Source organism: Solanum verrucosum, unplaced genomic scaffold, assembly GCF_900185275.1.
Source record: "Solanum verrucosum unplaced genomic scaffold, falcon-dt-bn FXZP01000248.1, whole genome shotgun sequence".
NCBI classification, from domain to species: Eukaryota; Viridiplantae; Streptophyta; class Magnoliopsida; order Solanales; family Solanaceae; genus Solanum; species Solanum verrucosum.
Genome location: NW_026020475.1, coordinates 753,136 through 766,519, shown reverse-complemented (window position 1 = coordinate 766,519; position 13,384 = coordinate 753,136). Strand labels below are relative to the sequence as shown.

The window sequence follows — 13,384 nt, the reverse complement described above, 5'->3', positions numbered from 1 at the left end:
ATAGCAAACAACATGAGAAGCAACAATAACATGTCAATTAGTACAAATTTACCATCACTTGCCAAGTCGATGTTCAACTCTCCTCGACTCTCTCTTGCACTTGTATGCCAAAAAATGAAAGTCTTTTTTGGTATTCGAATTCTTTTTACTTTTGTTCTAACCCAAACACCTTTTTTTTTTTTTTTTTTTTTTTGGTGAGAGCAGCAAACAGGAAGGGAAGGCGGCCCCGGTGGAGTTGCAGTAATGGCTGAAGAGAACTACTACGAAGCTAATGATATAATAATAACATTATTGGTAGAGGAAATAGAGAGGAAGAGCAAGCTGAAAGTAGATCTGGAAGTGATAATTTGGAAGTTGCATCTGGAGATGATGAAGATGCTGATAATGACAAACCACAACGGAAAAGGAAAAGATACCACCGACACACTCCTCAACAAATTCAACAACTTGAATCGTAAGATCGATCATTAAATTATTTTCTTCATAACAAATCATAATTTTCTTTAATAATTCTACACTTTTACAGACTCTTTAAGGAGTGTCCTCATCCCGATGAGAAACAAAGGATGGAATTGAGTAGAAGACTTTGTTTAGAGACAAGACAAGTTAAGTTTTGGTTCCAAAATCGTAGAACACAAATGAAGGTAAAATTCATCGAATTGGATAAAGATGCAATTATTACATTAGTGTTGAGTAATTTGTTAAAATTTATTATTGCACCAGACCCAACTCGAACGCCATGAGAATTCGTTTCTACGACAAGAGAACGATAAACTTCGAGCTGAAAACATGTCGATAAGAGAGGCTATAATGAATCCAATTTGCACAACCTGTAGTGGTCCAGCAATAATTGGTGAAGTATCTTTTGAAGAACAACATCTACGGATCGAGAATTCCAGATTGAAAGATGAACTTCATCGAGTTAATGCACTTGCTGGCAAATTCATAGGCGGGCCCATTTCATTACCATTGCCTAATTCTACCTTGGAACTCCAAGTTGGAAACAATGGATTTAGAGCTAAACCTGATTTTGGTGTAGGAATTTCAAATCCGTTGCCAGTATTGCCTCATACGAGACAAACAACCGGCATTGAAATGTCATTTGATAGATCTGTGTATTTGGAGCTTGCTTTAGCAGCTATGGATGAATTAATTAAAATGGCAAAAACTGACGATCCTCTATGGCTAAGGAACAGGGAATTATGTGGCGGAGAAGTATTGAATCATGACGAGTACATGAGGAAATTTACTCCTTGTATTGGTTTGAAGCCGATTAATTTTGTTTCCGAGGGTTCCAGGGAGACCGGCATGGTAATCATCAATAGTTTGGCTCTTGTTGAAACATTAATGGACTCGGTCAGTATTTTTGAACCCTCTCCTTAATTAGTCGACTATAATTTATTTGAAATTGAAACGTAATTATTGTTAGTTTGAATATTTGACAGAACAAATGGGCAGAAATGTTTCCTTGTTTGATTGCAAGTACATCAACAATAGATGTGATATCAAGTGGTGTTGGTGGAACTAGAAATGGTGCACTTCAGCTGGTAATAATTAATCACTTTTTAGTATAATGCTATTTAATATAGGCAATCTCCAATTAACTAATTTTGGTAAAAATGTTCCTATATTGAATATGTTTTTAATTATTTACTCAGATGCGTTCCGAACTACAAGTGCTCTCACCATTAGTACCCATCAGAGAATTCAAATTCCTCAGGTTTTGCAAACAACACGCCGAAGGAGTTTGGGCTGTTGTTGATGTTTCCGTTGATACTATAAGAGAAACAACGAGTTTTCCAAATTGCAGGAGATTGCCTTCTGGATGCGGTAGTGCAAGATATGCCCAATGGGTACAGCAAAGTAAATTTCTTAAAACTCTCTTATGATTATGCATTTATCATCAAATTTAAAATAGTAATCGAAAAAATAAAATAATAAATTGCTTAAATTAAAACTTGAACTTGTGTTAATTTATTACACATATCCAACTGTCATCCAAGGGTAGGTGTCCTTGCCCTTTGATGTTTAATGAGTTTGTTAGGATAACTAATGCCTCCATTTCAAAATATTTATTATATTTTTTTTATACAGTTCCTAAGAAAATACTACTTAATTAGCAAGGATATTTGATAATTTTATTTTTATTTCTATTTTTATATATTTTATATTAATTTGTCAAATTTCTTGAAAATAACAAATAGAATGACAATTTTGTTATATAATCTTTTGAATATAATACTCCTCTCATCCAATATAGATGAGTTGTTTGAAACTTTTTGTAAGTTTCAGAACAAATGAATTGTTTAAAGTTTTAAAATGTATTAATTATTTTTTTTTCAAAATCGTCCTTCTTTTAATGGAGGTTTCAATTATTTTTAAATTTCAAATAACGACTATTGCTATTTTTAAAAAGAGTTTGGGAATCAAAAGAATAACATTGACAAAGTACTCTTTTGATTAATATCCTAGATATTTTTCTTAAAAGGTGTGTTTTATCCTAACAATTTATTTATATTGGATTATAGGGAGTAATTCAATGCTTTGAGAAATGTATTAAAAAATAACTATATCAAATAATAAGAGTAAATTAGAAATTAAGCGATAAATTACATTTTGATTTTTCACACTGAACGAATAAAAATGAAAATATATTTTTAATAGAATAGACAAGTAAAGTACAGATCAATATATTACTCATTAAATATTAACTCTTTGTTTTATAATTGAGGTGTTTGTAGCATTTAGGACAATAACTATTAAGAATAATGTAAAAAAAGTTATTCCCTCTTTTCAAATATATGTGACATTATTTTCTTTTTAGTATGTTAAAAAAAAGTCACTTTTCTATAGTTAAAAATAATTTGACTTTAAAACATGAAATAATTTATAATCATATAAATATTTGAGATTTATTTTAGACCGTGAATTTAAAAGTTTTTCTTTCTTTTTAAATTTTATGTCAAATCATATAGTGCCACATAAATTAAAAAAAAAGAAATACTTAATTTTTGTCTTGAATTTTTAAAATAACAATTATTTTAAAATAAATATTTTTAATAAAGACAACAATTGTTTTTTGAAACGAAGAAAGTAGGACATTAAACTTGAAGTTTCACCGAATCACTCACTAAACGACTAGTCTTTCGGTGAAGATTTGATCACAAACAAAGAGAGTTTTTTGAACCTTATCAAAATGTTTTTCCAAGGACCAAAAATTTTTCGTTAGGAAAAAGTATTTTCCTCCGTTCATTTTTAGTTATCATAATTTTCTTTTTGTGCGTCAAATTATATGAATTTTGACTAGTATTTTTAGATATATTTATTCATCCTATTGATATGAAAAAAAAGTTGCAACTCATAGTACTTTTTGTGTAGTTTTTGAAAATCTATAATTTTTATTTTTAAAATATTGATTAATCTAATCTAATTTAGCTTTGATACTAAGTTAAATTAACTCTCGAAAATCACAACATGTTAACTAAAAACGAACGACGAGAGTATTTAATTATTTTAATCTTCAAAGTTAAGCAACTTTCCTGCTTAAGATCAAATTAATAATGATAATATACTACTCCCTTGGGTCTGTTATACTTTGTCAGGGTTAATATATTTGGTTCAAATTTCAAAATATTTGTCTTTTTTAAAAAAATAATAAAAAGATTAATCATCTATTTAAATTGTATGTTTACTTCAACAAATGTACAGAGATAAATATTAATAAATAATATTGTATTAAAGTGAAACCAAGCAATAAATATGAGCAATTTAGTTAAAATATTTTTTTAGTAAAATATTTCGTAAGCATGTTGCAGGATACAAACATGATAAACAAAATGGATGGAAGAGAGTATTATCATAAAATGTGAAAAATCAAGGTTATAATTATAACAGTTACTTATATTTTTGGCCTTTTGACACATTACTATCATATAATTTAGAAGAAAAATGCATGCAGGTAAGTCTCAATACTTGAAAATCAATGTATTTGATCTTTATATTCCAATCTCTGATTCTGTCTCGATCAGTACCATATGTCCATATTAAATTCATCTAACTATGTATTACCTGGTTCCAGCATTATGATGTGTTTGTTTTTCTACTTAATTAGTGAAGTAGAGTACCTTTTAGTCAAACCCCCAAGACCCACTATTATTTTGTTGTCACGTGAGTATCTAAAAGATATTTTTTTTATACGCCTTGATATATGTCATCATCAATTTCGTGATTCAGAACTGAATAATGATATATATCATTTAGTATAAATATAAAAGTGATTCATATACTTTTATACTTATATTTATGATTTAAATATTTTATTTTCATCAAATCGAAGTAAAATAATTTTAAACTGGAGATGATTTGTGTAATTTATTGATATTTATTACAATGTATATAATATATATATAGATACATGGGTAGAACATGTGGAATACGACGAGAGTGTAGTTCATCAGCTTTACCGTCCATTGATCAGTGCCGGCATGGGCTTTGGTGCACAAAAATGGGTTGTTACCCTCCAACGCCAGTGTGAATGCCTTGCAATCCTCATGTCATCTGCTGTGCCCTCGAGGGATCACACAGGTATATACACTGACAATATAAAAAATTATTATACTTTTAGTAAATTTAACTAATTTAGGATTTAAATAATTGAAATGCAGCATTAACACCAAGTGGAAGGAGGAGCATGTTAAAGTTAGCAAACGTATGACCAACAACTTTTGTAGTGGTGTTTTGCTTCCTCCATACACAAATGGAACAAACTTAATTGTGTAGGTAATAATTGTGGAGGATTATGTTCGTGTTTTGACTCGAAAGAGTGTAGATGACCCGGTGAGCCACCGGGGATTGTTGTAAACGCTGCAACATCTGTTTGGTTGCCTGTTTCCCCACAAAGACTTTTCGATTTTCTGCGTGATGAACAGCTGAGAAGTGAATGGGACATACTCTCAAATGGTGGTCCTATGCAAGAAATGGCACATATTGCTAAACAAGATCATGGCAACTGTGTCTCCCTCCTTCGTGCTAATGTAAGCGTTCTTACCTGATATAATTTGAATTGACACAAATTTTTTTTAAAAAAAAAATTCTAAAATTTGTGATCTAATATAATTGTGTAATGTGTGTGCATATAAAATGAAAAACTGGTAAATGATTTGACTTTTTTTAAACATGAAATGCATTTGTCTTTTCATTAGAAAAAGGTTAAATTGAAAAAGACAAATAAGGAATTTTGGAAGTATCTGTGAGGACAGTTGATTGCAGATCTGGGCTCTCTGCCCTAGAATTTTCACCTAGTTACCAAAAGTCAAAACACATGACACTTGCTAATGATTCTTTTATTTTAATTTATATTATTTTTTTAATTTTTTTTTATATATAGAAAATACATAAAAAAAATTTAAAATCTTTAATTTTACTGTTACCCCATAATCTTAATGAAATAATTTATATTTACACAATATCTATTAGATTATAATTATATTTTTTGAAAAAATTAAAATTTTATATCAAATGAATTTATGAACGGAGAAAGTACTTTTATGGGTCAGCCTACCATGATGTCACATCATTTCCATGAATAGTTGAATCACATGCCTTGTTCTATAAACAAATACGGTAAATATGTATTTTAACTTGGTCTCACTTGACTTGCACTATAAATTTTGAGTATGTATATAAATAGATATTTAAATTTATATAAGTAAATATATATTTTCTTCCTGACATCTTACAATTCACGTTCTACGTGACAAGTTATATAGCTTCATATGTGTTATATCATGTATAATATGTTTATATATTTATTCAATTTTATACGAATTCAATTATATCTATTTGTGCACACTCAATCAAATAGGTGATGAACGCGAGCCAAAACAGCATGTTAATTCTTCAAGAAACTTGCACAGACGCATCAGGGTCGCTTGTAGTATACGCGCCAGTTGACATACCGTCAATGCATTTGGTAATGAACGGTGGAGATTCTGCTTACGTGGCACTACTCCCTTCAGGATTTTCCATAGTACCAGATGGGCCCGGTCTCATGGGCCTAATTTGGTGAAAAGTCTTAATAATGGGCTTGGTCCAGGCCCAGATAAGAGAGTAAGTGGGTCCCTCTTAACTGTAGCTTTTCAAATATTGGTGAATAGCTTACCTACAGCTAAGCTAACAGTGGAATCTGTTGAGACAGTCAATAATCTCATCTCATGCACTCTCCAAAAAATCAAAGGAGCCCTACATTGTGAAAGTTAAATTATTTATTTTCTTTTTTGCCCTTATTATTTATTTCCTTTTTTGCCCTTTTTAAAAATAATTGGACTATAAGGAGCTGAGTCAAGAACGAACCACAAAAATAAAAAAAGAAGAACTCTTGTAAGTGTTAAGGGCCCGAATTGATAACTCGGATTCTTAACACAATCCAAGAGTGGTGGTTCGGGCATTGACTTAGGAATTAGGAAGACCCTTGAATGTTCGCTTATGCATATGGGGTGATTTGAAACATGAAAGTGTAAGGGTATGTTAATTTTAAGTTTGAGAGGGAAAAATAATTTGAAAGTTTGAGAGGAGTTGTTTAGTTGTGTTGTATCCTAAATTTGTCTCATTTATTTTGGTAACTCTTTGTAACAACATTGTATTCTTTAGAAGCTATAGTTTTGAAACTTGTACACTTGTTTGTTACCTAATGGCGAGTCATTATGGCTCTTGTTTGGTTTGATCTCGAACTAATATATTTACATTCATATTATTTGGATGATTGATGTTTTATAACATATACATGTTTGTTTGAATGATTTCCAAGATATTGTTCCTCCATCAATAGTGAAAACATATCCACTCGTGGATTTAGTTTCAGTTAACCCAATAATTCAATTTGCATCACTATATCCTTCAACAATTGTTGGATATTTGTTGTAATGCAAAATATAGTTTTGAGTGTCTTCTAAGTACCCCAAAACCACTTCATTGCCATCCAATGATTTTGACTGGGATTACTTGTGTATCGACTCAGTTTACTTATATAGCATGCTATGTTTGGTCGTGTACAATTCATGACGTACATCAAACTTTCCAATACTCTAGCATAATTCAATTGAGACTGACTTTCACCTTTATTCTTAGCAAGATCAAGGTTCACATCAATTGGTTTCTTTTCCCTTTTGAAATTCAAGTACTTGAACTTTTCAAGTACCTTTCAAATACAATGAGATTAAGAAAAATCTAGACCATGAGGAGTTTTATGAATCTTAATTCCCAATATCAAATCGGCAACTTCTAGATCTTTCTGATCAAACTTACTGGCGAGCATATGCTTAGTAGATTTTACATTAGCAATGTTGTGGCTCATTATCAACATGGCATCCACATATAGGCATACAACGACCTCTTGATTTGGAATGTCTTTTGTCATGACCCAAAGTAGATCCTAGGCATAACATGACCTATAGAACCCTAAGAGGCCCTACACAAGCCACTTAGCATACATCATACAAGATAATAGAATTAAAGACTTTAAAAGATAGCATTTCATACATCAATGAAAGTTTGACAAGTGGAAGGCTAACATAAGTCTCAAAGTCATCTAGTACATCATAAGAAAAGTGATTGGGACATAAACCATACATCACATACAAAGTCTGAAAATGGAAATGACATAAAGCAATAAAATAATCTTGGCCCTCAAATCATGAGAACTCACCAATCTTCAAAAGCTCAAAAGGATCAACTAGCCACCAATATGGAAGTAGGAGCGTCAGACTCTACATTAGTGAAACAATGTAGGCACAAGTATGCATTAGTACACGCAGTGTACTAAGTATGATAGCAATGCTTAAGAGTTATGAAATCATGCTAAAAAGTCTTTACATGACATGCAATGACTAAGCTAAATCATAAAATAACATGTTAGAAAATATAAGTCATAATCATGGTCACTGCAAGCTAAACCTCTTTAACACACTTATGAAATACTTTAGAAAGTAACCTTAGTTCATTATTGTTGGACGTTTGCCATTAACCGACATAGACCACATGTGAACAACAACATGGAATCCGGTGTCTATCCTACACCGAAAAGAGATGCCCTTACTTGCCAAGGTAAGAACCATATGATTAAGCTAAAGTGGATCCACTAGCTAATGTCTATCTAAGTCAAACCTATGGTGGCACATAGTTATGGGATAGGGATATTAGCTACTAGAAACCCGACCTCAACTAACGAGAGAGCTTCCATCTCAATATCCTCTCGGTGTTAAGAATAAATCCCACATAATAGTCATTAATCATAATTTATCGTATTATCCATGGAAAGGCACAATTAGTAACCAATCCAAGCTAGAGTTCATTTAAAATAGCTCCTTAATATTAATTCAACTTAGGTGAGAAAACCTTTCAACCTTATGAATCATTTTAGGAGAAAAACTCTTTCACAATAACAACAACAACATCAATGTTTTATTCTCAAAGCAACCTTAAATAATTTATATCGATTTCAAAAGGAACATGCATATATTCATAAATTCATCTTCGATAGTTAATAATCTTAACCATGTGTTCATAGTCTAAAATATGAGTCATGAATGGGTTCATGTGATTTCAACACAAAAACATACAATTACTTCAATCCATGTATAAAAGAATAGAAACCAATCAATTGACTCATAATTGAATGGAACCAATGAAAATTGAATAGAACCCACTTGAATTGAGAATCTATTTTTACAAAATTGAATATTTTAGGAACCCTATGAAGGAAAGGACTCCAAAGGTGAATACTAACATACCTTAGCAATAAATGCCTACAATCAGTGGTGAATTGGAGTTCTTCAAGCCAAACCCTTGCTTTTCCTTCATTAGTCCTTGAGGGGAAATTTGAGGGTGATCTTGGAGGGGATTTCAGAATTGAGAAGAAAGGTTTAGAATGGGTAGTTTTTAGGCTTAAGGGACTCATATAAGGCTTAGGATTAAAATCAAAATGACCTAGTTTAGGCATTAATCAATTAGGAAAAAGACTTAAAAGTCCTTAAAAATAAATGCCGACCCATTCTTACAGTTTGGACCTACGGTCCGTAGAACCTTCTATGGACCGTCCTAGTAAAACGTATAATCGATCAAAGACCCTAAATTTGGCCAAATTTTGAAGGACACAATCTACGACTTGTATGTCCTTCTACATACCATAGATACTAACTGTATAACCCAATCTTAAGCTTTAAAATTTCACTAAGTCTGAGAGTCACCTACGAGACCTATCTACAACTCATACATGGGATGACGGGCTGTCTTGGTGAACCGTACAAAGGGTACTGAGACTTGTTTTGAAAAAAATAATTTCTCCCTTCCTACGATTGCTACCTATGGCCCCTAGAAGATTCCACGGTCCATAGATGAGAACCGTAGACACAACGTGCAACCCAAAAAATCATTTTCTTCCTTTTCCAAATTTCAAGGTGTTACATCTTTAATGTAAGCACATTTATCACATTCATTGTTCTTAAATCCATTTGCTCACATGGTTTGATCAACCTTTACATGAATAATTTCTTATCTGCAGGGGCTGGAGCATATGATGCAAATAATTCTTTATTGTCACAAACATGGTATGAGGCACCAGAATCTATCCATCATTTTCTTGGATTTTCAACCAAGTTGCATTCTGAAAGCAATGCATAGAGATCATCTATCTCTTTCTTTGGATTCAACCAAATTTTCTTGTTCCTTCTTCTTATCCTTCTTAGAAATCCGACATTCATTAGTCCTTTGACCATGTTTGCCACTATTGAAGCAATTTCATGTGAACTTCTTCTTAGGAGGATTGCTCTTCGGTCCAGATGCTTTTTTTTTCTTGAACTTGTGGGATCTTCTTCAACAACATTTGCTTCGGATATTGCTGAATTACCAAGTAAACCTTTTTTTATGTGGCCTTGTTATCCTCTTTGATTCTCAGTCTTACCATGATATCTTCAACAATCATTTCCTTGCGTTTATATGTTTCAAGTAGTTTTTGAAGTCCTTCCACAACGGAGGTAGCTTTTCAATAATGGCTGTCACTTGAAAAGCATAATTCACAACCAATCTTACATCAAATATTATGTGAGTATTAAAAATAAACTTAACATGTTCAACATAGGTATTATATAAAGTTATACCTTCAGCAAGGAGATAATAGATTATAACCTGCAACTGCTGAACTTGGGTGACAACAGTCTTATTGTCTATCATCTTATAGTCTAGAAATTTTGGCACTGTGAACTTCTTCATTTCGACATCCTCTATTTGGTAATTCTTTTCCAAAGCATCCCAGAGTTCTTTTGAGGTCTTCATATTACTGTACACATTGTACAGGTCATCTTGCAGGCCACTCAGAATGCAATTTTTACACAGAAAATCAAAGGGCTTCCAAGCCTTTGTTACCAAGAATCATTTTTCATCTAGAGTTTCACCCGATTGAATAGGAACATTCTCACTAATGAACCTCTGCAGACTCAACATAGTCCATTAGAAGAACATATTTTGCTGTCATCTCTTGAAGTCGACTCTAGAAAACTTTATAGGTTTCTCAGCCGGTGCAAGAGCAACAATTGAACGATTGGGTGCAATCGATGATGTTGTAGTATTCATTGTTACAACATTAACTTGACTTCAATTAGTCATTTTTCTATCACAAGTGACAGACAATTTGATATATGATATACTAACAGTAAAGAATAGATCTTTATACAACCTATTTCTAATTTAACGATGAAGTTCTTATATTCTTCTAATCGTTAATCGAATGGATCTAAAATTCAAACAAAGTAGAAAATCAAAACGATTTTAATCTCCAGAAACCTCAAATATAGAAACAAATATACAATAAATTTCTTAATCTTCTTAACTCCTGTATTTAGGTTAGTAAAAATAGAAATAGAAAGACGGAAATTAAAGTAATCCGTGTCGACAGAACCCATTATGTATCTTTAGGAGGTTTAATCCCCTCAAGTGCCCAAAATTATAGATTAATTTCTCCAAAGATAAAATGGATTAAACCATTAAAGAAGTAGCGGTACCTCAAACTTTGATAATCTCAACAAACTAAAAAATCAGCAACGAGTTCACACACAGACTCAGCCGATCGACAATTCTCTCTATTTATAACCAACAACATCAAGCGTGAACAACATGTGTGAACATACTTGTTCATATAAGAGTATGAACGCACATGTTCTGACAAGACGTGTCTATTTAGATCATTTGTGTCTTTTGAAAAAAAAATGTTCGGAAGGAACATGTCCCTTCTAAGCGACTTTACACTTACATGAATTTCTAAATAATTTTGTTACGCTAAATTAATTCCTTTAATTAATTAATTAAATTTTGAATTAAATTTATGAAAAAGAAAATTAATTAATGTAATTGATTAAATTTTTCCTAAAAAATTATCAATTAGTCACATCATAAGCCGAAGCCGAGGCTGAGTGACGACGATGACATGAGGGGGCATCCTCTACTTACCGTTTAAGAGCTAAAAGAAGTGTTTCCTAATATAATGACAACCCTTTTTCTTTCTTCTACCAATATGGGAGAAATGACTTTTCATTTTCCCTCCAACTTGGTTCCCCTACATTTCCAATTTCTCATTCATTCTTATTTCCCATTCACACCTCACTACAAGAAAAAGGCTTATTTAAGACCAAGATTTAGGGACGAGTGAATTATCACGTCTCAAAAAGTGTATCTATTGGGACGAGATTATATTTCGGTCCTTATTTGAACATTTTATTGAGAAGGTATTAAATCTAGTCCTTAAAAAAATAATTTACTAATCCCAAAATCTATTGAGGGCCTTGAGCGGCAAATTTTTTCCGCCACTTTTGTACTAAAATATTTAAAAAATGAAAATTTTATTTTGTTCAAAACTTTAAGAGCTAAAAATTAAAATATACGTACAAAAGGGTATAAACATCGTCTCTTTTATCTCAAAACACAGCAGCCCGTCGCCCTAGTTTGAGCTCTAAGATCACCATTCCAACTGATCAAGGTTGTCACTATGCCCTAATCTCAACTTTTTTTTGCTTTAGCTTGACGTTTCTCTGCCCTAATCGCGTATTTTTGTTGTTATCGTTGCTGCTCTGCTCAAAACAGAATTTCATCCAAGCTTTGCTCGAAACAAAAATCTAGGTTGGTTCCTCTTTCGATCGTGTTGTTGATTCTTCTATATGTTATATTGATTTCTTTTTTTCATTGTTGTATTCTAGCTATTCTTTTTGTTGTTGCTGCTTAATCTTGACGTTCCTCTGCCCTAATCGCATTTTATTTCTTGTATTGCTGCTCTGCTCAAAACGAAATTTCACCCCAGCTTTGCTCGAAACAGAATTTCAGGTTTGTTCCTCTTCCGATCGAGTTGTTATGCTTCTTCTATATGTACTGATGTCGTTTTTTCATTGTTGTATTCAAGCTACTCGTAGCCATGTATTTGGATTTGGGGGTGGAGTAAAGGCAAAAGATTTGAAAGGTGGAACTTCTTCAAAGGCTGAACTATTGTCTGCGCTACGTTCAACTCGAGATGATAACAAATTCTTGAATGAAGAAAACAAATCTTTGAATGAGGAAAACAAATCCTTGAATGATCGCTTGTCTACCTTAGAAGATGAGATAAAAGCAATAATGAAGATGAATGAATTCTTTGATGCTCAACAATCAAATGTACCACCTACAATATCGCATGTTTCAACTGAATGACAACTGTTTTTTTGCTGACCAAGTAAGTAAGAATATACCCGACTTTATTTTATTATAAGAAGGCTTTTAATTTTTGACATGATAGTTCTGTCTCAATAGTCCCTCTACCATGTCCTCATCCTCTGCTAGCTCTTGGTTAAATGCTCTTTTTCAACACTAGCTTCTTCTTCGTTGGTCTCTGTGGCAGTGGCTGTAGATATTTACCATCAGATTGTTTCTGTAGATATTTACTATCAGATTAAGACATTCATTAGTAGGACTCAATTTAATTGTTGTTGATGTGGAGGTTGCGCATAATTCTCATACCCGGCATAGCCTGCGTAGGACATATTTGGGTCCTGAGTAGGTTGTGCATAACCATAGGCATCATATCTTGGTGTATACCCATAATAACCACCACTCCACTGGTTTGGATAACTTCTGCCATGAAATTGCCAGCATGTTAGTTTCATTATCACTGAATTGACTGGCATCCAAGTTATTACCAATGAAAAATCTGTAATTAACGTTGTTTAATATGAGTACAATTCGAGAGAAACATTGAATGCTGATATAAAGAAATGTATTGACTATTGTATTAGTAGGGTCATCCTCATTTTGATTTTTAGTACTTTAATATCAAGCTGCAAATGAATGAACAAAGGTGAGGGTGGTTAGCAGA

The 13,384-nt window shown here is 32.4% G+C and overlaps 1 pseudogene; it reads left to right on the top strand.

Annotated features, from left to right (window-relative positions):
• Nucleotides 1-30: 30 nt before the first annotated feature.
• Nucleotides 31-6,258, top strand: LOC125809125 (homeobox-leucine zipper protein ANTHOCYANINLESS 2-like; annotated as a pseudogene).
• Nucleotides 6,259-13,384: the final 7,126 nt, after the last annotated feature.